General features: G+C 46.8%; 1 protein-coding gene across 6 annotated transcripts in view; it reads right to left on the bottom strand.

Moving 5' to 3' along the window:
* LOC130285476 (parvalbumin beta-like) overlaps nucleotides 1-23,422 on the bottom strand; it is a 179,185-nt gene that overhangs the window by 26,701 nt on the left and 129,062 nt on the right. The window contains exon 1 of one of the 6 annotated variants that reach the window (XM_056536923.1): nucleotides 6,327-6,435. The exons of the other annotated variants lie outside the window; for them this stretch is intronic. The gene's annotated coding sequence lies outside the window, so the exon portion shown is untranslated. Of the gene's footprint in view, nucleotides 1-6,326; nucleotides 6,436-23,422 lie in introns of those variants that run through there. 6 annotated transcript variants of the gene reach the window in all.

The following is a 23,422-nucleotide window of genomic DNA, read 5'->3' as shown; positions in this document are numbered from 1 at the left end:
GCGCCCCTGTTGGGATCGGGGCCCCAGGAGCAGCTGCGGCGGCGGGACTGACCTGTGTGCCGGCAGCAGCAGGAGGTGAGTGACAGCCTCCTGCTGTTGCTTAGCAACAGCTCCCAGCATGCAAAAAGGGCATGCTGGGAGCTGTAGTTATGCAACAGCAGGAGGCAGACCACCACAACTCCCAGCATTGCCTTATGGGCATGCTGGGACTTATGGTTTTGCAACAGCTGGAGGCACATTCTTTCCATGGAAAAGTGTACCTTCAGCTGTTGTCTAACTACAACTCCCAGCTTGCACAAACAGCTAAAGTGCATGCTGGGAGTTGTAGTGGTGCATCTGCTGGCTGCATAACTACAACTCCCAGCATGCCCGTTGGCTGTCGATGACTGCTGAGAGTTGTAGTTTTGCAACAGCTGAAGGCACACTGGTTGTGAAACTCAGAGTTTTTTTTTTTTTACCTAACTCAGTGTTTCACGACCGGTGTGCCTCCAGCTGTTGCAAACTACAACTCTCAGCAGTCACCGTACACCATGCACCGTACATGCTGGGAGTTGTAGTTTTGCAACAGCTGGAGGCACACTGGTTGTGAAACACTGAGTTAGGTCACAAACTCAGTGATACATAACCAGTGTGCCTACAGTTGTTGCAAAACTGCAACTCTCAGCAGTCACCGACAGCCAACGGGCATGCTGGGAGTTGTAGTTTTGCAACAGCTGGATGTCCCCCCCAATGTGAACGTACAGGGTACACTCACATGGGCGGAGGATTACAGTAAGTATCCGGCTGCAAATTTGAGCTGCCGCAAACTTTCTGCTGCAGCTCAAATTGCCAGCGAGAAACTACTGTGAACCCCCCGCCCATGTGACTGTACCCTAAAAACACTACACTACACGAACACAAAAAATAAAATAAAAAGTAAAAAACACTACATATACACATACCCCTACACAGCCCCCCTCCCCTCCCCAATAAAAATGAAAAACGTCTGGTACGCCACTGTTTCCAGAACGGAGCCTCCAGCTGTTGCAAAACAACTCCCAGTATTGTCGGACAGCCGTTGACTGTCCAGGCATGCTGGGAGTTTTGCAACAGCTGGAGGCCCCCTGTTTGGGAATCACTGGCGTAGAATACCCCTATGTCCACCCCTATGCAATCCCTAATTTAGGCCTCAAATGCGCATGGCGCTCTCACTTTGGAGGCCTGTCGTATTTCAGGGCAACAGTTTAGGGTCACATATGGGGTATCGCCGTACTCGGGAGAAATTGTGTTACAAATTTTGGGGGGTATTTTCTGCTTTTACCCTTTTTAAAAATGTAAAATTTTTGGGAAAACAAGCATTTTAGGTAAAAAAAAAATTTTTTTTTTACATATGCAAGTCGTGAAACACCTGTGGGGTATAAAGGTTCACTTAACCCCTTGTTACGTTCCCCGAGGGGTCTAGTTTCCAAAATGGTATGCCATGTGGTTTTTATTTTTTCTGTTCTGGCACCATAGGGGCTTCCTAAATGCGGCATGCCCCCAGAGAAATATTTGCGTTCAAAAAGCCAAATGTGACTCCTTCTCTTCTGAGACCTGTAGTGCGCCAGCAGAGCACTTTTCACCCCCATATGGGGTGTTTTCTGAATCGGGAGAAATTGGGCTTCAAATTTTTAGGGGTATTTTCTGCTATTACCATTTTTAAAAATAAAAATTTTGGGGGAAAACAAGCATTTTAGGTAAAAATTTTTTTATTTTTTTTACATTTGCAAAAGTCGTGAAACACCTGTGGGGTATTAAGGTTCACTTTATCCCATGTTACATTCCCCGAGGGGTCTAGTTTCCAAAATGGTATGCCATGTGTTTTTTTTTGCTGTTCTGGCACCATAAGGGCTTCCTAAAGGTAACATGCCCCCCAAAAACCATTTCAGAAAAACGTACTCTCCAAAATCCCCTTGTCGCTCCTTCCCTTCTGAGCCCTCTACTGCGCCCGCCGAACACTTTACATAGACATATGAGGTATGTGCTTACTCGAGAGAAATTGGGCTACAAATACAAGTAAAAATTTTGTCCTTTTACCCCTTGTAAAAATTCAAAAATTGGGTCTACAAGAACATGTGAGTATAAAAAATGAAGATTGTGAATTTTCTCCTTCACTTTGCTGCTATTCGTGTGAAACACCTAAAGGGTTAAAAGGCTGACTGAATGTCATTTTGAATACTTTGGGGGGTGTAGTTTTTATAATGGGGTCATTTATGGGGTATTTCTAATATGAAGACCCTTCAAATCCACTTCAAACCTGAACTGGTCCATGAAAAATACTGAGTTTGAAAATTTTGTGAAAAATCGGAAAATTGCTGCTGAACTTTGAAGCCCTCTGGTGTCTTCCAAAAGTAAAAACACGTTGTCACGATGCCGGCTGGCAGGTAGTGGATCCTCTGTGCCAGAGAGGGATTGGCGTGGACCGTGCTAGTGGATCGGTTCTAAGTCACTACTGGTTTTCACCAGAGCCCGCCGCAAAGCGGGATGGTCTTGCTGCGGCGGTAGTGACCAGGTCGTATCCACTAGCAACGGCTCAACCTCTCTGGCTGCTGAAGATAGGCGCGGTACAAGGGAGTAGACAGAAGCAAGGTCGGACGTAGCAGAAGGTCGGGGCAGGCAGCAAGGATCGTAGTCAGGGGCAACGGCAGGAGGTCTGGAACACAGGCTAGGAACACACAAGGAAACGCTTTCACTGGCACGATGGCAACAAGATCCGGCAAGGAAGTGCAGGGGAAGTGAGGTGATATAGGGAAGTGCACAGGTGATAACACTAATTGGAACCACTGCGCCAATCAGCGGCGCAGTGGCCCTTTAAATCGCAAAGACCCGGCGCGCGCGCGCCCTAGGGAGCGGGGCCGCGCGCGCCGGGACAGGACTGACGGAGAGCGAGTCAGGTACGGGAGTCGGGGTGCGCATCGCGAGCGGGCGCTACCCGCATCGCGAATCGCATCCCGGCTGGAGGCGGTATCGCAGCGCCCCGGGTCAGTGGATCTGACCGGAGCGCTGCAGTGAGGAGAGTGTAGCGAGCGCTCCGGGGAGGAGCGGGGACCCGGAGCGCTCGGCGTAACACACGTCAATTTTATGATGCAAACATAAAGTACACATATTGTATATGTGAACCCAAAAAAAATTTATTCGTAATATCCATTTTCCTTACAAGCAGAGAGCTTCAAAGTTAGAAAAATGCTAAATTTTCAAATTTTTCATCAAATTTACGGATTTTTCACCAAGAAAGGATGCAAGTATCGACAAAAATTTACCACTATGTTAAAGTAGAATATGTCACGAAAAAACATTCTCGGAATCAGAATGATAACTAAAAGCATTCCAGAGTTATTAATGTTTAAAGTGACAGTGGTCAGATGTGCAAAAAACGCTCCGGTCCTTAAGGCCAAAATGGGCTCCGTCCTGAAGGGGTTAAACACCTGTTCTTGGATTCCTCCAAAGACATACTTGCCAAGAGGTCTAATTCTTATTGCAGTTCTGACAAACCAATTCTGTTAACCGGAACAAGAAAAAGTACAAAGTTTATGCAAACACAGACCAAAAGTAAGCATGCATCCATTACAGCTGACTATTGGGGGTTCCAGCAGTGGTACATGCTGTGATCTTAAAACGACCCTTCTAACAAAAGGAGGCAAGATTCTACTTTATAGTGGTTTGCCCATAACAACCAATCACAGTTCAGCTTTCATTTTGCCAGGGCTCATTAATATATGAAAACTGAGCTGTGATTGGTTGTTGAGGCCAAAATCTCTCCAGTATTTATCTTGGACAGACTGAAAAATCTGGGTCAGCGACTATATCAACACAAGGGACTGGAAGTGTACATAGTATAAATGTTTTTGTACCTGAGAGTGCCAAACACTTTCTCCTTCAGGTTGAATCAATAAATGAAATTATTTTACATTGATTTCCATGCATGTTTTTAAGAACCCAGTTATCTAGAATATAGAATGTGCTAGTGTACTTGCAGTGTCTCATTCACATAGCCATCACTCAGCGATTAAAAGCATAAACATAACTATCCTATAAAGGAAATAAAACTTCTGATCAACGAACAGCTGAGCGGAGACAGTTTAATTTTAAAGTTGTAAAAGGCAACCTGATACCACAACGAACGGCTATTTGTCTATAAATAACATAACAAGAATGTTTAGTTGATGGATTTAAAGAGATTTTTAAATGTAATATAACCATTAGACTCAACTCATTCATATTAGGAAACCATGATGTCGGAATGCACACTTTTATGGCTGTAGGTTATCTGTAGTTCAGAACAATGGTTCCCTTATAAACATTCTTAACTAGAAACTGTGATGTTTTCATGGTATTTGGTGTTCAGGAATCTAATTTGTAGTTTGCTGGTGTGAAACTGGCAAAGGTGGATATAATAGCAAAAAGGATGGGGGACACATGGCATTTTGGGTTGTCAGGGTAGCCCAGTACACCTTGTAGCTTTCTACAAGATCACATGACCCCAGGTTATCCAATCAATTCTTGCATTTATGTGTCACACAGCTCCTAGGCCAATAGGATGCAGAACAGGGGTGAGTTTAAGAGACTAATAAAGCACTATGCACTGCATTACTGCTGCCACTTTGGAGAGAGAAAGCTGAGAGAGAGCAAGGACTACTGACCCCAGAAAGCCTTTACAAATCCTACAGAATTAAAGAGCAAGATAAGCAAAGCATTAGTCAATGGACTGACCTCTAGAGATGTCGCAAATTGTTCGCCGGCGAACAGTTCCCGGCGAATTTAGCATGTTCGCGTTCGCATCGCCGGGCGAACATATGTGAAGTTCGATCCGCCCCCCTATACTTTAACATTGCAGTAAACTTTGACCCTGTGAGTCAGAGTCAGCAGACACATTACAGCCAATCAGCAGCAGTCCCTCCCTTCCAGACCCTCCTACCTCTTGCACAGACGCCATTTTAGCCTCATTCAGCATGCTGCATGCTTAGGAAGTGGAGGGTCAGAGAAGCTGCTCCTGCTGTATAGGCAACGTGATAGCTAGGTTGCTGCTAGGTGGTGTATTCAGGGTCCAGTTTACTTCTAAAGCACTAGTGTAACATCTGCTTTAAGGACAGCACCTAAAAAAGCCCTTTTTAGGGCTGAAAGATGTCAGTCCTGGTTGGGAGGGAACCGCTGATTAAAAGGGGTACTCCAGAATCAAACTTAAGTTCCTTCAAGCAACTAACTACTACAGTATTCAAAGGGCTGAAATATATCAGTCCATGTGTTTTGCAACAGCTGGAGGCACCCTGGTTGGGGACCACAGCTTAAAAGGGGAACTCCGCTGGCAAGCTTTTTTGCTCATTGTCACACTAGCACATATCACATTAGGTGTGACAGTTGTGCAAATTTAAAAAAAAAATACCTTTTTTGGCTGTAAAATAAAATCAGTCGTCACTGACAGTTCACGTCACAGTTGCCATTTTTTTTTGCCTGCAGGGCAAATTGTGTCACCCTAGTGCAAATCACATTAGGTGTGACAGTTGTGCAAATAAAAAAAAAATACCTTTTTTGGCTGTTAAATAAAATCAGTCGTCACTGTCAGTTCACGTCACAATTGCCAGTTTTTTTGCCTGCAGGGCAAATTGTGTCACCCTAGTGCAAATCACATTAGGTGTGATAGTTGTGCAAATAGAAAAAAAAAACATACCTTTTTTGGCTGTTAAATAAAATCAGTCGTCACTGTCAGTTCACATCACAGTTGTCAGATTTTTTGCCTGCAGGGCAAATTGTGTCACCCTAGTGCAAATCACATTAGGTGTGATAGTTGTGCAAATAGAAAAAAAAAACATACCTTTTTGGGCTGTTAAATAAAATCAGTCGTCACTGTCAGTTCACGTCACAGTTGCCATTTTTTTTTGCCTGCAGGGCAAATTGTGTCACCCTAGTACAAATCACATTAGGTGTGACAGTTGTGCAAATTTAACCAAAAAAATGACAGGCAGAGGAAGGCCACCCCACAGGGGCCGTCGTGGTGCTGGGATTCCCTTTGGCCCTAGAATGGCCAGTGTTCAGAGGCCACGTACCCTGAACCCCCAAAGTTCTGAAGACTTAGTTGACTGGCTATCACAAGACACCCAATCTACTACAGCTTCCACTCGGAACCTTGACGCACCGTCCTTCTCCTCCTCTAGCTTAGCTTCGGGCACCTCTCATGCTACCACTTGCCCGCCTGCCGCCACCACCAACACTAGCACCACAGCAGCTTTACTTGATCCGTCAGAGGAGTTATTTACACATCAGTTTGAAGACATGAGTGATGCGCAACCATTATTGCCAGAGGATGTAGTTACCAGGAATATGTCTCAGTCAGGCAGCCTTACACACATGGACGTACAGTGTGATGATGATGTTGTACCCACTGCTGCTTCCTTTCTTGAGGTGTCAGATAGCGGTGAAGGTGTTGATGATGACGATGTGTCCGTGGGTGCCCGCTAGAAGAGAAGAAGAGGGGAAAAGTTCAGATGGGGAGACAGAGAGGAGGAGGAGACGAGTTGGAAGCAGGGGGAGGTCGTCGCAAGGAGCTAGTGGCACAGTCAGACAGCATGCATCGGCAGATCTCAGCAGTGTGGCATTTTTTTTGTGTGTCTGCCTCTGACAACAGCGAGGCCATTTGCAACCTGTGCCAGAAGAAACTGAGTCGTGGAAAGTCCAACACCCACCTAGGCACAACTGCTTTGCGAAGGCACATGATGTCACATCACAAACGCCTATGGGATCAACACGTCAGTACAAGCAGCACACTAAGTCAAAGCCGCCATCCTCCTCCTGGTCCAGCATCTTCCGCCAGGTCAACCACTGCTGCCCTCCTTGCCCCCTCTCAACTATCTGCCTCTCCATCTCTCGCCTTGAGCAGTTCCTGCTCATCTGCCCACAGTCAGGTGTCTGTCAAGGAGATGTTTGAGCTCAAAAAGACAATGTCTTAAAGTCACCCCCTAGCCTGGCGTCTGACAGCCTGCTTGTCGGAACTGCTAGCCTGCCAGCTTTTACCATACAAGCTGGTGGAGTCTGAGGCCTTTAAAAAATTTGTAGCCATTGGGACACCGCAGTGGAAGGTACCCGGACAAAATTTTTTTGCACACGAGGCAATCCCCAACCTTTACTCCATTGTGCAAAAGGAAATGATGACATGTCTGGCACACAGTGTAGAGGCAAGGGTCCATCTGACCACTGATACCTGGTCTGCAAAGTATGGTCAGGGCAGGTATATCACCTACACTGCGAATTGGGTAAACCTGGTGACGGCTGCCAAGCATGGAATGCGTGGCTCTGCAGCGGAGTTGGTGACACCGCCACGACGTGCAGGCAGGCCTACTGCCACCTCCTCTACTCCTCCTACTCCATCCTCTTCCATAACATCCTCGGCCGAGTCCTCTTCCACTGCTGCGTCTTGCTCCACATCACCGGCACCCCCCCAGCTCCCTAGGTGCTATTCCACATCCCGGATACTGCAGTGTCACGCCATCTTGGCGTTGACTTGCCTCAAAGCGGAGAGTCACACCGCACCAGCGCTCCTGTCGGCCCTGAACGCACAGGTGGACAAGTGGCTGACTCCGCACCAACTGGAGATCGACAAGGTGGTTTGTGACAATGGAACAAATTTGTTGCTGGCATTGAGGTTGGGCAAGTTGACACATGTACCGTGCATGGCACGTGTGTGTAATCTGATTGTACAACGCTTTGTGCTCAAGTACCCAGGCTTACAGGATGTCCTGAAGCAGTCCAGGAAGGTGTGTGGCCATTTCAGACGTTCCTACACAGCCATGGCACACTTGTCAGATATCCAGCGGCAAAACAACATGCCAGTGAGGCGCTTGATTTGTGACAGCCCGACACGTTGGAATTCAACACTCCTTATGTTCGACCGCCTTCTCCAACAAGAAAAAGCCATCAACGAATATTTGTATGACCGGGGTGCTAAGACATCATCTGCGGAGCTGGGAATTTTTTTGCCACGTTACTGGAGGCTCATGTGCAATGCCTGTAGGCTCATGCGTCCTTTTGAGGAGGTGACAAACCTGGTCAGTCGCACCGAAGGCATCATCAGCGACATCATAACGTTTGTTTTCTTCCTGGAGCGTGCCCTGCGAAGAGTGCTGGATCAGGCAGTAGATGAGCATGAAGAGGAAGAGTTGTGGACACCATCACCACCAGAAACAGCCTTATCAGCATCGCTTGCTGGACCTGCGGCAACGCTGGAAGAGGATTGTGAGGAAGAGGAGTCAGAGGAGGAATGTGGCTTTGAAGAGGAGGAGGAAGACCAACCATAGCAGGTATCCCAGGGTGCTCCTTGTCACCTATGTGGTTCCCGTGGTGTTGTACGTGGCTGGGGGGAAGAAGATTATACCTTCCCTGACATCACTGAGGACGAGGAATGGGACATGAGTAGCTCGGCATCCGTCCTTGTGCAAATGGGGTCTTTCATGCTATCGTGCCTGTTGAGGGATCCTCGTATAAAAAGGATGAAGGAGAACGACCTGTACTGGGTGTCCACGCTACTAGACCCCCGGTATAAACATAAAGTGCCTGACATGTTACCACATTACAGCAAGGCGGAAAGGGCCACAGCCCTTCGGGGTTCACCATCAGAGAACGACTTGACCGACAGGTAGCAGACTACCTGGCCAGATGTCGACACTCTGAGGAGCGATGAACCTCTTGACTTCTGGGTGTGCTGGCTTGACCTGTGGCCTGAGCTATCCCAATTTGCGCTCGAACTTCTGGCCTGTCCCGCTTCAAGTGTCCTATCAGAAAGGGCCTTCAGTGCAGCAGGAGGTATTGTCACTGAGAAGAGGAGTCGCCTTGGTCAAAAAAGTCTGGATTACCTCACCTTTCTTAAGATGAATGGGGGATGGATCCCGAAGGGACTGACACTGGGCTATACATTTGGCCTAACAAGGCCTGATCAGCTGCCTTGGGCTAAAAATGGTCCACACGCTGCTGTATTTAAACTCTGAATGCTGGATGACTTGCTTGACATATCCGCCACCAACTAGGGTTCAAGCCGCAATGTTTTAGGGCACTTTCTGCCTGGCGAAACAAACAGAAATTTTGTCGCAGCTGCGACAATACCAAATTTTCAAGCCAGGTGTACATGCCTAATTTTTCAGGACTCTGTTGCTGCACTTGTTATGGTGCTGAAATTTTTCTGGCCGCTGCTACAGCTGCGGCTGCGACAATACCCAAATTTTCATCCATGTGTACATGCCTAATTTTTCTGGCCTCTGCTGCTGCACTTGTTATGGTGCTGCAATTTTTATGGCCGCTGTTACAGCTGCGACAATACCAAATTTTCCAGCCAGGTGTACATGCCTAATTTTTCAGGACTCTGTTGCTGCACTTGTTATGGTGCTGAAATTTTTCTGGCCGCTGCTACAGCTGCGGCTGTGACAATACCCAATTTTTCATCCACGTGTACATGCCTAATTTTTCTGGCTTCTGCTGCTGCACTTGTTATGGTGCTGCAATTATTCTGGCTGCTGCTACAGAAGCAGCTGCAACAATACCAAATTTTTCATCCATGTGTACATGCCTAATTTTTCTTGTACTCTCTGCTGACATCTCTGTCCATTTTAGCAACCATGGATATTAGATGTATGCTAAGGGTAGCATGGTGGCCTTGCAGCGCTGGGGCCTTGGGTTCAAATCCCACTATGTGCTGCCTCAAGGGGGGCTCTAGCTATGTGCTGCCTAATATGGGGGAATCTTATGTGCTGCCTAAAGGGGAGCTCTAACTATGTGCTGCCTAAGATGGGGGAAGCTATGTGCTGCCTAAAGGGGGGATCTAACTATGTGATCTAACTATGTGCTGCCTAAAGGGGGCTCTATGTGCTGCCTAAAGGGAGGCTCTAACTATGTGCTGCCTAATATGGGGGAATCTATGTGCTGTCTAAAGGGGGGAATCTAACTCTGTGATGCTGAAAGGGGGGGCTCTATGTGCTGCCTAAAGGGGGCTAAAGCACGTTATTCCAAATCATTTAGGAATAATAGGTGATTTATGCCCTTTATGGATTAAAACCAGACTCTGCATCAACTATGTAATTTTCCATGGGAGTTTTGCCATGGATCCCACTCCGGCACGCCACAGTCCAGGTGTTAGTCCCCTTGAAACAACTTTTAAATCACTATTGTGTCCAGAAAGAGTCCCTGTGGGTTTTAAAATTCACCTGCCCATTGAAGTCAATGGCGTTTCGCCCGGTTCGCCAGTTCGCGAACTTTTGCGGAAGTTCGCGGTTCGCGAACCGAAAATTTTATGTTCGCGACATCACTACTGACCTCAGACAGAGACCTCCTATCACCTGCAGTGCTGTGTCCAGGTTGTGCACTACAAATCCCATCCAGTAATGGACAAGCCCAAAAAAGCTATCACATTATAAGCAGGACAAAGCATTGTTCAGTTTGCTTACATCAGACAGTGACCTCCTGTCACCTGCAGTACTCTGTACAGTTGGTGCACAGTATCGAATTACAATTACCTAGCAAACTAAGTGTCATGTATGGGCTGGGAAGAGTGAAGCCCTGAACTCACCCGCTCCCACTTGCCCTGCCTACTTGCGTACCCTCCCTAGGCGATGCGTCCACAACCACGGTGACAGTCCCTGCCTAAAATGTCAACAAAATAAACTTACACTACAGACGGAGGTCGGGACACTGTATGGAATAACACAAACTAACAGAAATAATAATTAAACACACTATATGTCACAGTCCACAAGAGATAACAGAAAAGCCAAATGGGTCAAATATGCCTGTCAAATACAGGATACAGTACAAACGCTAGGTAGGAGTACGAACTCTTTCGCAGGCGATGCCTGGATGAATACTGAGGGTTTAAATAGGGAGGTAAGCAGGTGAAAAGCCAACGAGGGCAGCTGACCATCCAGAGAACAGGTCGTTTCCACAGTAACCAGAATAACAAAAGACCTCTGTGTAGATTAACCCTTCGGGTTCTTACACTAAGCAAAGCAGAAGGCTGACCTGTATTTTAGCATAAATTCGTATTAAACGCGTGGTAAACGTTGAATAGCCATCCACGCTAAGTTATGTGTTTTTGCTGGGATTTATTGAACATCTAATATTTCTACCCGGGTTTAACATAACTATGCTGTAAAAAGTGTTGAGATTGAATGTGGAATAGCCATCTATGTTACATGCATTTTCTGGATTTATTGTAACATATAGTATTTCTACTTGGTTTAACATAATTACACAGTTAAAATTGTTCATGTAAGACGTGGCATAGTCTAGGGCTAAGTTACGTGTATTATCTGGGTTTAAAGGGGTACTCCAGGGCTAAGACATCTTATCCCCTATCCAAAGTATAGGGGATAAGATGCCTGATTGCGGGGGTCCTGCCGCTGGGGCACCCCGTGATCTTGCACGCAGCACCCCGTTAGAATCAGTCCCCGAAGCACGTTCGCTCTGGGTCTGATTACTGGAGAGCATGGGGGCCGGAGCATTGTAACTTCACGGCCCTGCCCCCGTTTGACATTACACTCCGCCCTCTGACTGCAAGCCTATGGGAGGAGGCGTGGTAGAGGTAGAGGCACAGAAGTCTGGGCAGGCAGGAGGTCAGGGCTGGCGGCAATGAAGCAAGGTCAGGTCACATAGCAAGAAGGTCAGAAGGCAGGTGGCACAGGAGCAAGGTCAGGATACGTAGCAAGGGGTCAGATACACGGCTAGGAAAAACACAGGTAAATGCTTTCTCTGAGGCAAACTAGGCCCAAAGATCTGGCAAGGATTACAGGAAGTGTGGGGTTAAATAGGGTCAAATGAGACTAGCACCAATCAATGGTGCCCTGGCCCTTTAAATTTTAAAGAGCCGGCACACACGTGCCCTAGGAGGCGGGGACACGTGTGCAGTCAGACGCATGGAGCGGAGGAGACAGAACAGCCAGGAGAGTAGGGGAGACCGGTGGTTGCATGCGTTCGCATCACAGGATACGAACCGCTGCGGCACCAGCAGCTGGGATATGGATGCGATAGCAGTCAGCGAGTCTTGTCATGGGCACAGGTCGTACAGGAACGTACAAAATCATTGACATCACGCTCCAGATTCGGCCACCAGTAATGTCGAGTGATCAATTAAATTGACTTCCGTACTCCACAGCATGTCAGGCTTGTAAAGAAGAATGTCCTCAATACAACACTTTGCGTCTCAGAAGAGGAGGCACAAAATACTTTCCTGGAGGAACTTGCTGAAGAACAACAGGCGCCACTGTAATCATTCATTCAGAAGGAACAACATGCCGAGGAGTAGAGTCCAGACCTTTTACATAAGAAGCTCTTCAGACAGCATCAGCTCTGACATTCTTGTCTGCAGGTCGAAAATGGATAAAGAGGTTAAACCGGGAAAAGAAAAGAGACCATCTGGCCTTGCGAGGGTTCAGATGCTGTGCGGACTGAAGATATAAAAGATTTTTATGGTCCGTGTAGATACTGACAAGATGAGTAGATCCTTCCAATAACTGACGCCACTCTTCTAAGGCAAGCTTAATGGCCAAGAGATCCCGGTCTCCAATAGAATAGTTCCTCTCAGTAGGCGAGAACAGCTTAGAAAAGAAACCACAATTCACCATTTTACCCCTGGAGGACTTTTGAGTTAAGATGGCACTGGCTCCTACTGATGAGGCATCTACTTCACTATACAGGGTGGGCCATTTATATGGATACAGCTTAATAAAATGGGAATGGTTGGTGATATTAACTTTGTGGTTGTGGCACATTAGTATATCAGCACCACCAAAAATACAGAAAAAATTATGCACAAATAAACAAAGAATAGAAGAAAGTTAACAAAATCTTTATTAAAGTGTATCATTAATTAAAAAACAATAGTACATATACATAATAAAAACAAGGCACTGAAAAAGACTACAGATGGGTAGGTGGGGACTGGAACTAAGTATAGAGAGGTAATACATATAAGTATGAGGTCAAAGGGCAATAAGAATAAATATCAAAAGTAAAGTCGCACCAAAATGCTGCTGAACGCAAGCACGAGGGCAGGGAGGGAATAAGCAAAGGGACCAGACCCAAGGACCAGAGGGAACAAGTATGCCAGACCTTACCTACCAACCCCAACGATCATTTCACCACTAAATGGCTTCCTCAGGGGGTGTGGCTATCCTACCTTCTCACCAGCCTAATATACCGCATTACAGCCAATTACATCTCATCACATTTAGATTGACATGAATTTCTCCAATCAATACGTCCTAAAAGGTATCACCGCCCATAAAACCTGGCTGTATCCAATGGTGTCCCGGGTTTACCTGGAGGTGGTGTCCGCCAGAACCCACATATCCGGGACGCCGCCGGCGTACTTCCGGTAAAGAGCCGAGTCACATGATCAATGTGATCACATGACCGGGCTTTGAGAACGCGTGCGCAAGCGCACTGAGTTCTGCCGCAAGTCGAGTACGGTCATGTGGTACATCAACCACATGACCGGGCTCCCAAGCAGGAGAACGCAGGCGCAGTCCGGATCAAAAGGCGCAAGCGAAAATAGAAGAGAAAGCGCGCAGGCGCAGAAAGGAAAAAGAAGTAAAAACATGTGATAAGTGTACCACGTGATCGAAACAAATAAAATAACAAAAATCAAGAACAAAAAATCAAGAAAATAACAAAAATCAAGAAAAATTTGTATATGTGAAGGGGGAATCTTTTCAAGATGGGTGGTGACCATGGTGGCCATTTTGAAGTCGGCCATTTTGAATCCAACTTTTGTTTTTTCAATAGGAAGAGGGTCATGTGATACATCAAACTTACTGGGAATTTCACAAGAAAAACACTGGTGTGCTTGGTTTTTATGTAACTATATTCTTTCATGGATTATTTACAAGTGTCTCTTTGTTTACAGCCATTGACATGTCGTTGAGGTTAACACGTGAGGAGTGGATAGAAATTGTGTTGATGTCTGGTGAACACAGTAACCGGGTCATTGCAGCAGATTTCAATGCAAGACACCCTACAAGACCACCCATCTCCCATGCTACAGTAAGCAAACTGCTTGCTAAGTTTCGTGAAATTGATTCAGTGTTGGATTTGCCAAAATGTGGACGCATGAAATCTGTCACTAATGAAGAAACATCAGTGGCTGTCCTAGCTTCATTCAGCAAGAGCCCACAGCGTAGCACTCACCGCATGTCACTGGAGAGTGGCATTAGTCGAACATCCCTTCGGCGGATATTAGCTACTCAAAAATGGCACCCTTACAAACTCCAGCTATTGCAGCATCTCAACGAGGATGACCCAGATCAGCGCACTGAATTTGCAGAATGGGCAAAACAAAAATTGGAACAGGACCCTCAGTTTACGTAGAAGATTTTGTTCAGTGATGAGGCAAACTTTTATGCGAATGGTGAAGTTAACAAACAAAACCACCGCTATTGGTCTGACACTAACCCACATTGGATAAATCCCTCCAAGACTGTTGGAACACAAAAATTGATGGTAGGGTGTGGTATATGGGGTACAAAGATAGTGGGGCCATTCTTCATCAATGGAAACCTCAAGGCCACTGGATATGGGAAATTGCTACATGATGATGTGTTTCCCTCTTTATGAACTGAAGCTGGCATGTTCCCTGCACCACCACATTATGGGTGTCAGGTACAAGCATTCCTACATGAACAGTTTCCTGGAAAGTGCATTGGTCGTCATGGGCCAGTTGAATGGCCCCCAAGGTCTCCCAATCTGACCCCCTTAGACTTTTATCTTTGGGGTCATCTGAATGCAATTGTCTATGCTGTGAAGATACAAGATGTGCAGCACCTGAAACTACGGATACTGGAAGCTTGTGCTAGAATTTCTCCTGCGGTGTTGCTATCAATGTGTAAAAAATGGGAGAAGAGGGTTGCATTGACAATCCAACACAATGGGCAGCACATTGAACACATTTTATAAGTGGTCAGAAACTTGTAAATAACTCATGAAAGAAAAAAGTTACGTTAAAACCAAGCACATGATTGTATTTCTTATGAAATTCCCAATAAGTTTGATGTGTCACATGACCCTCTTCCTATTGAAAAAACAAAAGTTGTATTCAAAATGGCCGACTTCAAAATGGCCACCATCTTGAAAAGTCCCCCCCCCCCCACATATTCTAATGTAACAAAACAGCAATCGCCAATGGCAACCGATCATACACTATAACTAAATTGAATACACAGCGTATATGGATCAATATATCAAAAAAGCTTTTACTGAACATAAATGCAGACAAACATTTAAAATCACATGAAAATTAACATGATATATATGACCATTGTAATGGGCATACCCAGCCAGGGAAAACCAAGGGGAAGGAGAAAAGGAGGTCAGAATAGTGTACAGCAGCAAATTCTAGCCATATATTGAACCAATGTATTGTAAACATTAGACACTAAGGTGCAATAAACAGTAGGCACCTTTAATAGATTGCCCTCTGTTGTGATAAAGTGCCAGTAGGGACATAGGCAGCTGCCTAACACTAAAAATAGAAATGTATAACAATAACTTGCCTAGTGGAGACAGTAGTTGGACCTCCTGCAAGGAGGTCCTACAGGAGGTCCAACTACTGTCTCCACTAGGCAAGTTATTGTTATACATTTCTATTTTTAGTGTTAGGCAGCTGCCTATGTCCCTACTGGCACTTTATCACAACAGAGGGCAATCTATTAAAGGTGCCTACTGTTTATTGCACCTTAGTGTCTAATGTTTACAATACATTGGTTCAATCTATGGCTAGAATTTGCTGCTGTACATATTCTAATGTGCTACAAACAGGAAGTTAATATCACCAACCATTCCCATTTTATTAAGGGGTATCCATATAAATAGCCCACCCTGTAGAACGGCTTTTCTGGGTCGGGTCTAGACAGAACAGGTGCAGAAGCGAAGGCAGACTTCAATTGGGTAAATGACTGTTCTGCTTCTGTGGACCAAGACTTGGGATTACCGTTTTTCTTAGTGAGAGCCACAATCGGAGCAATCAAGAAGGATGCTATATGGCCCAAAGGTTGTGGCCAATTGAGTACCGAAGACAACTTGACTGGATCCATCTGGAGGCCTTGGCTAGAGACAATGTAAGCTGGGAACGGAAGACTCGTCTTTTCAAAGAGACATTTCTCGAGTTTGACATAAAGATGATTATTCCGCAGGCAATGTAAAACCTGGCGCACATGAGTGCGATGCACCTCCAAGTTGGGAGAAAAGATCAAGATGTCATCTAGATGAACCACGACACACGTGTAAGTAAGATCACGGAAGATGTAATTTACAAATTCTAGGAAGACAGTCGGGGCATTACAGAGTCCAAAAGGTACTCCAAGTACTCCAAGTGTTCATCATTTGTATTAAAAGCTGTCTTCCACTCGTCTCCCTCTCAAATACTGATTACATTCTATGCTCCTCGCAGGTCCAGTTTGGTGAAGACCTTGGCACCCTGCAGAATGCCGAAGAGCTCAGAAATGAGAGGTAAAGGATACAGATTCTTGTTTGTAATTTTATTGAGACCACGGTAGTCAATGCAAGGGTGAAGAGAACTGTCCTTCTTCACAAAACAGAATCCAGCTCCGGCAGGAGAGTAGCATTTCCAGATAAAACCCTTCTGGAGATTCTCCTTAATATACTGAGACATGGCTTGCGTTTCAGGCACAGAGAGAGAGTAGATTCTTCCCCGGGGAGGTGTAGTACCAAGCAAAAGCTCAATAGGACAATCATAGGGTCGATGTGGAGGAAGACTTTTGGCTTGTTTTTCACAAAACACATCAGCAAAGTCCTGATAAGGAGGGGGCAATCCCGGCAGAGGAGAAGGTGAAGGAAGAGAGTGCTTCAATTGCGGAGCCAACAGGCAGAGATTCTGACAGCCTTTACCGCAGCAAGCGATTTCTCCTGTTTGCCAATTGAGAACCGATGAAGTTGCAACCAAGGTAAACGCAAGAGAATCGCAGAAGTACAAAAAGGAGGAACATAGAACATGATCTTCTCTGGTCAAAGGATCCATGTGGTATTGTATCGCGAAGTTTAAACTTTCACCGTTGATGGAGGAAATGTATAGGGGTTTGCTGAGCCGTGACACAGGAAGATGATACTTATGTACCAGGGATGCATTGATGAAATTTCCTGCAGAACCAGAGTCCAAGAAAGCAGAGGCATGAAATGAAGTCCCAGAAGAGGTGTAAATTTGGACCGGCATAGACAAACGAGGAGAGGAGATATTCTCACCTAGGGACGCCTCTCCAATGTGCCCTAGGTTCGTGCGTTTCCCAGACAAGAAGGACAAAGAGGTCAGTCTTTGTGGAAATGTTCTGTACTGGCACAATAGAGGCAAAGATTTTCCACATGTCGGCGGGACCTCTCATGCTGTGACAGGTGAGCGCTGTGACAGGTGAGCTTCTTCAGCTGGAGGTACGACAGGTGACAGAGGAGTCAGCTGGAACACCAGTGCCAGTTGAGGGAAACGACTAGTACAAGCAGGTTCACGCTCAAGACCAAATTCCCTCTTGCCCCTCGGCGAAGCGCACATCAATTCGAGTGGACTGGAGAATGAGCTCACTCAAGGTAGAAGGAGGATCCCGTGCGGCAAAAACATCTTTGTGTGGTGTCCCGGTACCGCATCCTATCCGGTACCTTTGTAAATAAGTCCCCATAGCCAGAGTCCCTAGGACGTCGTGGTACTTCTTAACTAGCCCGCCCCTAGTCACCTCTCATCTAGGTATTAGTTATCTAATAATTCTTTAGGCTTTGTATATATATAGGATTGTACAAGTGTACACAAATGGTTAATTAGCTAGGCATAGCGTAACAGGACCTGCGGATCACGTGACCGGGTGAACTCTATGGTTTTATGCTTAAAGGGGTACTCCACCCATGGCATCTTATCCCCTATCCAAAGGAAAGGGGATAAGATGTTAGATCGCCATGGTCCCACTGCTGGGGACCCCGGGGATTGCCGCTGCGGCACCCCGCCATCATTACTGCGCAGAGCGAGTTCGCTCTGTGCGTAATGACGGGCGATACAGGGGCCGGAGCAGCGTGATGTCATGGCTCCACCCATCATGACATCACGGCCCGTCCCCTTAATGCAAGTCTATGGCAGGGAGTGTGACTACCGCCACGCCCCCTCCCATAGACTTGTATTGACGGGGCGGGCCGTGACGTCATGAGGGGCGGAGCCATGACGTAACGATGCTCCGGCCCCTGTATCGCCCGTCATTACGTGCAGAGCGATCTCGCTCTGCACAGTAATGATAGCGGGGTGCTGCAGCAGCCATCCCCGTGGTCCCCAGCAGCGGGACCCCGGCGATCTGACATCTTATCCCCTATCCTTTGGATAGGGGATAAGATGTCTAGGGGCGGAGTACCCCTTTAAGGACCTTTGGAGGTTCCTGTGACGTTTATCTCCCATTACTCCTTGTAACGGTGAGTGACAGTTGATTGGACCAGTAAAAAAGATATAAGGGAGCGGCGGCCATTGCTCACTCTCTTTCCTCGTGGGCTGTTGATGGAGAAGGATCTGCGCTGCTGTCATCAGTGAGTTTAGGCCCGAGCCTTGCGGCGATGGCTGATATCTGCTAAATTGTGAGTGTGTCAATCCCTGGACACTCTGCAAGATCACTGGACCTTGTCTATCCCCTAAATCCGGACGGATCTTCGCAATATTCCCTAATTCAGAGACTTTATGAGAAGTCAAGGTCTGCAACAACTGTCAGTCATTGCAATAGATAGAGACTGTATTCCTGAGACTGTTACTGTTCATTTAGATGTACCGCAAGCCTTTGGGTGGAGTTGTCCAAGTTCAGGTTCACGTACCTTGTGGACCTTCAGTCATTTTGTGCATGCACCTGTCGTTGCTGGGAGGGGCGGCGATGGGCCAGAGAGTTACCTCAGCATACTGGCCCTCAGCCTGGCGTCACGAACTATAGGGTTAACCTTAACCCCTCATTTACCTAAACACCCCAGCTGCCATACACCCCCCCCCCCCCCAAGGGCTGCCACATTTGCAACTACTAATATTGTGGCCTCAGGATACATAAGGAGGTGTCAGCAATAATTTTAAAATAGCAACCCTAGAACGCTTTTCAATACGCAGAGCTACAGAAAACAATAACATATGATATATGTATGTAATAGAGCATGTATTAACGCATTGGTGATCCGCACCCGCGGTGCACAGCGGGACAGCGTGATGTTGCCTTAGAGTCCACACATGAGTATGAGTCTAATGGACATTATCATGGACGATTAGTAGAGACTGGTGTAAATATAAACACCTTTAGTAGGATTGGTGTGATTATAAACACCTCCAACATTAGTACTCAAAGACTCAATTGAGGCCACCATAAAAAAAAAATCTCTGCATATGCATCTAGGGCTGTGTTTTTAAATTTTGTGTTTCTCACCAGTTATATTAAAAGTTATGCCAAAACATCTTTGACCCTGCTGGAAAGACCTTTTTTGAAGGTGAATACCAAAAATAGAAAAAACTGTGTCAGACTAGCGTAGCAAAAAATTATTAACAACTTTATTGTTAAAATATAATTTAAGATACATAAGTGACACATAGGAATGGCAACTGAAAAAAGGACATCTGGATGAAATACATAATGATGCTAAAGTGGCAGAGTGCCACGCGCTGGATAACTACTAAAGTAGTGGAATGGGTATATACATTCACAGATTGCAGATCATAAATATGTGTCAGAACAGATCAAAATAATTGTAGTTTAAGCAGCAGTGCATATACATTATAAAAAGGTATTACACATCCTGACAAAGGTGCATTGGTGCAAAAGTTGCAAGCTGAAACAATACCCACATATGTAAAGCAATGAGAGCACAACCAGGAGACGTCCACCCCTATGACCGTTTCAGACTTTCGGACCTTCTTCCAGGAGTGGTACTTGATCTCCCTAAAGCGCCAATCTTTTACTGAACAGAACTAGCACTTGTGCACTTGAGATGTAATTGTAATTATTAGGAATGCACAAACAGGACCTTCATTAATAAGGTCTAATTTGTGAATTAGCGCATAAGGAAGAGAACTCTTGCAGAAAAAAGAGGATGGGGCAGAATAGTATTTGTAAGGGAGGATTAAATATAGAAAGGTCAAATGTGAAATAGCTTCTCTCCTCTGGCCTGATCTGTTTTTCTCTTGTCACCCGTGGGTTGTGTTTCATTAGTCAGGCCTGCTGTTGCAATAGTTTTGGCTGCTCTGCTCGTGTTCCACCAGAACTATACATAGTATGTGGTTTTTAGCCTTACAGAACAATCTGTGACAATACTTTACAATCTGATTTACAACTTATCTGGTGGACTCGATTTCATGGCACACTAACAAAACATATATGAGAAGCACGTCATAAGGGTGATCTTATTTCAAAATAGTTGTAAAATCATTGTCGCTAGAAGTCCAGGCTTTCCAAGTGCTGGACACAAGTGTTGAAAGGGAACTACAGTTGTTTTTTTGTTTTTTTTTGCAGTTAATAGTTTCTGAAAGTTTCTACTTCAAGGAAATTAAGGGGATCTTGTACTACATCAATTAACAATACACAAGTATTATGATGCCAGCATAATAAGAAAATAATAAGCAAGCTGTAATAGTTATACAACCAGTTGTATTTGAGTAGGGTGCTTTCATATATTCCACTATTTTAACTATTCAGTTTAAGCCCAATTAATATTTAGCTCAAGCAGGACTATATCTCTGTTGTTTTTTTTTTTTTCTCACAGCGCTAATTTTTTCTATCTCTGGACATTATGGTCCAACTCAGAACGTGCATTATAGCAAGGACCAATTGCAGTGTCGCTGCCGGCGTCGTTGCTATGCACTGCACGGCGCGGCGCACTGACGTTGTTACGCCGAGCGCTCCGGGTCCCCGCTCCTCCCCGGAGCGCTCGCTACACTCTCTCCGCTGCAGCGCTCCGGTCAGATCCACTGACCCGGGGCGCTGCGATTCTGCTTCCAGCCGGGATGCGATTCGCGATGCGGGTAGCGCCCGCTCGCGATGCGCACCCCGGCTCCCGTACCTGACTCGCTCTCCCTCGGTCCTGTCCCGGCGCGCGCGGCCCCGCTCCCTAGGGCGCGCGCGCGCCGGGTCTTTGCGATTTAAAGGGCCACTGCGCCGCTGATTGGCGCAGTGATTCCAATTAGTGTCTTCACCTGTGCACTTCCCTATATCACCTCACTTCCCCTGCACTTCCCTGCCGGATCTTGTTGCCATTGTGCCAGTGAAAGCGTTCCTTGTATGTTCCTAGCCTGTGTTCCAGACCTCCTGCCGTTGCCCCTGACTACGATCCTTGCTGCCTGCCCCGACCTTCTGCTACGTCCGACCTTGCTTCTGTCTACTCCCTTGTACCGCGCCTATCTTCAGCAGCCAGAGAGGTTGAGCCGTTGCTAGTGGATACGACCTGGTCACTACCGCCGCAGCAAGACCATCCCGCTTTGCGGCGGGCTCTGGTGAAAACCAGTAGTGACTTAGAACCGATCCACTAGCACGGTCCACGCCAATCCCTCTCTGGCACAGAGGATCCACTACCCGCCAGCCGGCATCGTGACAGTAGATCCGGCCATGGATCCCGCTGAAGTTCCTCTGCCAGTTGTCGCTGACCTCACCACGGTGGTCGCCCAGCAGTCACAACAGATAGCGCAACAAGGCCAACAGCTGTCTCAACTGACCGTTATGCTACAACAGTTACTACCACAGCTTCAGCAGTCATCTCCTCCGCCAGCTCCTGCACCTCCTCCGCAGCGAGTGGCCGCTCCTGGGCTACGCCTATCCTTGCCGGATAAATTTGATGGGGACTCTAAGTTTTGCCGTGGCTTTCTTTCCCAATGTTCCCTGCATCTGGAGATGATGTCGGACCTGTTTCCCACTGAAAGGTCTAAGGTGGCTTTCGTAGTCAGCCTTCTGTCCGGAAAAGCCCTGTCATGGGCCACACCGCTCTGGGACCGCAATGACCCCGTCACTGCCTCTGTACACTCCTTCTTCTCGGAAATCCGAAGTGTCTTTGAGGAACCTGCCCGAGCCTCTTCTGCTGAGACTGCCCTGTTGAACCTGGTCCAGGGTAATTCTTCCGTTGGCGAGTATGCCGTACAATTCCGTACTCTTGCTTCAGAATTGTCCTGGAATAATGAGGCCCTCTGCGCGACCTTTAAAAAAGGCCTATCCAGCAACATTAAAGATGTTCTGGCCGCACGAGAAATTCCTGCTAATCTACATGAACTTATTCACCTAGCCACTCGCATTGACATGCGTTTTTCCGAAAGGCGTCAGGAGCTCCGCCAAGATATGGACTCTGTTCGCACGAGGCGTTTCTTCTCCTCGGCTCCTCTCTCCTCTGGTCCCCTGCAATCTGTTCCTGTGCCTCCCGCCGTGGAGGCTATGCAGGTCGACCGGTCTCGCCTGACACCTCAAGAGAAAACACGACGCCGCATGGAGAACCTCTGCCTGTACTGTGCTAGTACCGAACACTTCCTGAGGGATTGTCCTATCCGTCCTCCCCGCCTGGAAAGACGTACGCTGACTCCGCACAAAGGTGAGACAGTCCTTGATGTCTACTCTGCTTCTCCACGTCTTACTGTGCCTGTGCGGATGTCTGCCTCTGCCTTCTCCTTCTCTACCGTGGCCTTCTTGGACTCTGGATCTGCAGGAAATTTTATTTTGGCCTCTCTCGTCAACAGGTTCAACATCCCAGTGACCAGTCTCGCCAGACCCCTTTACATCAATTGTGTAAACAATGAAAGATTGGACTGTACCATACGCTTCCGCACGGAGCCCCTTCTAATGAGCATCGGATCTCATCACGAGAGGATTGAACTTTTGGTCCTCCCCAATTGCACCTCGGAAATTCTCCTTGGACTTCCCTGGCTTCAACTTCATTCCCCAACCCTGGATTGGTCCACTGGGGAGATCAAGAGTTGGGGGCCCTCTTGTTCCAAGGACTGTCTAAGACCGGTTCCCAGTAACCCTTGCCGTGACTCTGTGGTTCCCTCAGTAACCGGTCTCCCTAAGGCCTATATGGACTTCGCGGATGTTTTCTGCAAAAAACAAGCTGAGACTCTACCTCCTCACAGGCCTTATGATTGCCCTATCGACCTCCTCCCGGGTACTACTCCACCCCGGGGCAGAATTTATCCTCTCTCTGTCCCAGAGACTCTTGCCATGTCTGAGTATGTCCAGGAAAATTTAAAAAAGGGCTTTATCCGTAAATCCTCCTCTCCTGCCGGAGCTGGATTTTTCTTTGTGTCCAAAAAAGATGGCTCCCTACGTCCTTGCATTGACTACCGCGGTCTTAATAAAATCACGGTTAAGAACCGCTACCCCCTACCCCTCATCTCTGAACTCTTTGATCGCCTCCAAGGTGCCCACATCTTTACTAAATTGGACTTAAGAGGCGCCTATAA

This window comes from Hyla sarda, chromosome 8 (genome assembly GCF_029499605.1).
Source record: "Hyla sarda isolate aHylSar1 chromosome 8, aHylSar1.hap1, whole genome shotgun sequence".
In the NCBI taxonomy this organism is placed as follows: domain Eukaryota; kingdom Metazoa; phylum Chordata; class Amphibia; order Anura; family Hylidae; genus Hyla; species Hyla sarda.
The sequence above is the reverse complement of the archived record's forward strand: the minus strand, read 5'-3'. Positions and strand labels throughout refer to the sequence as shown.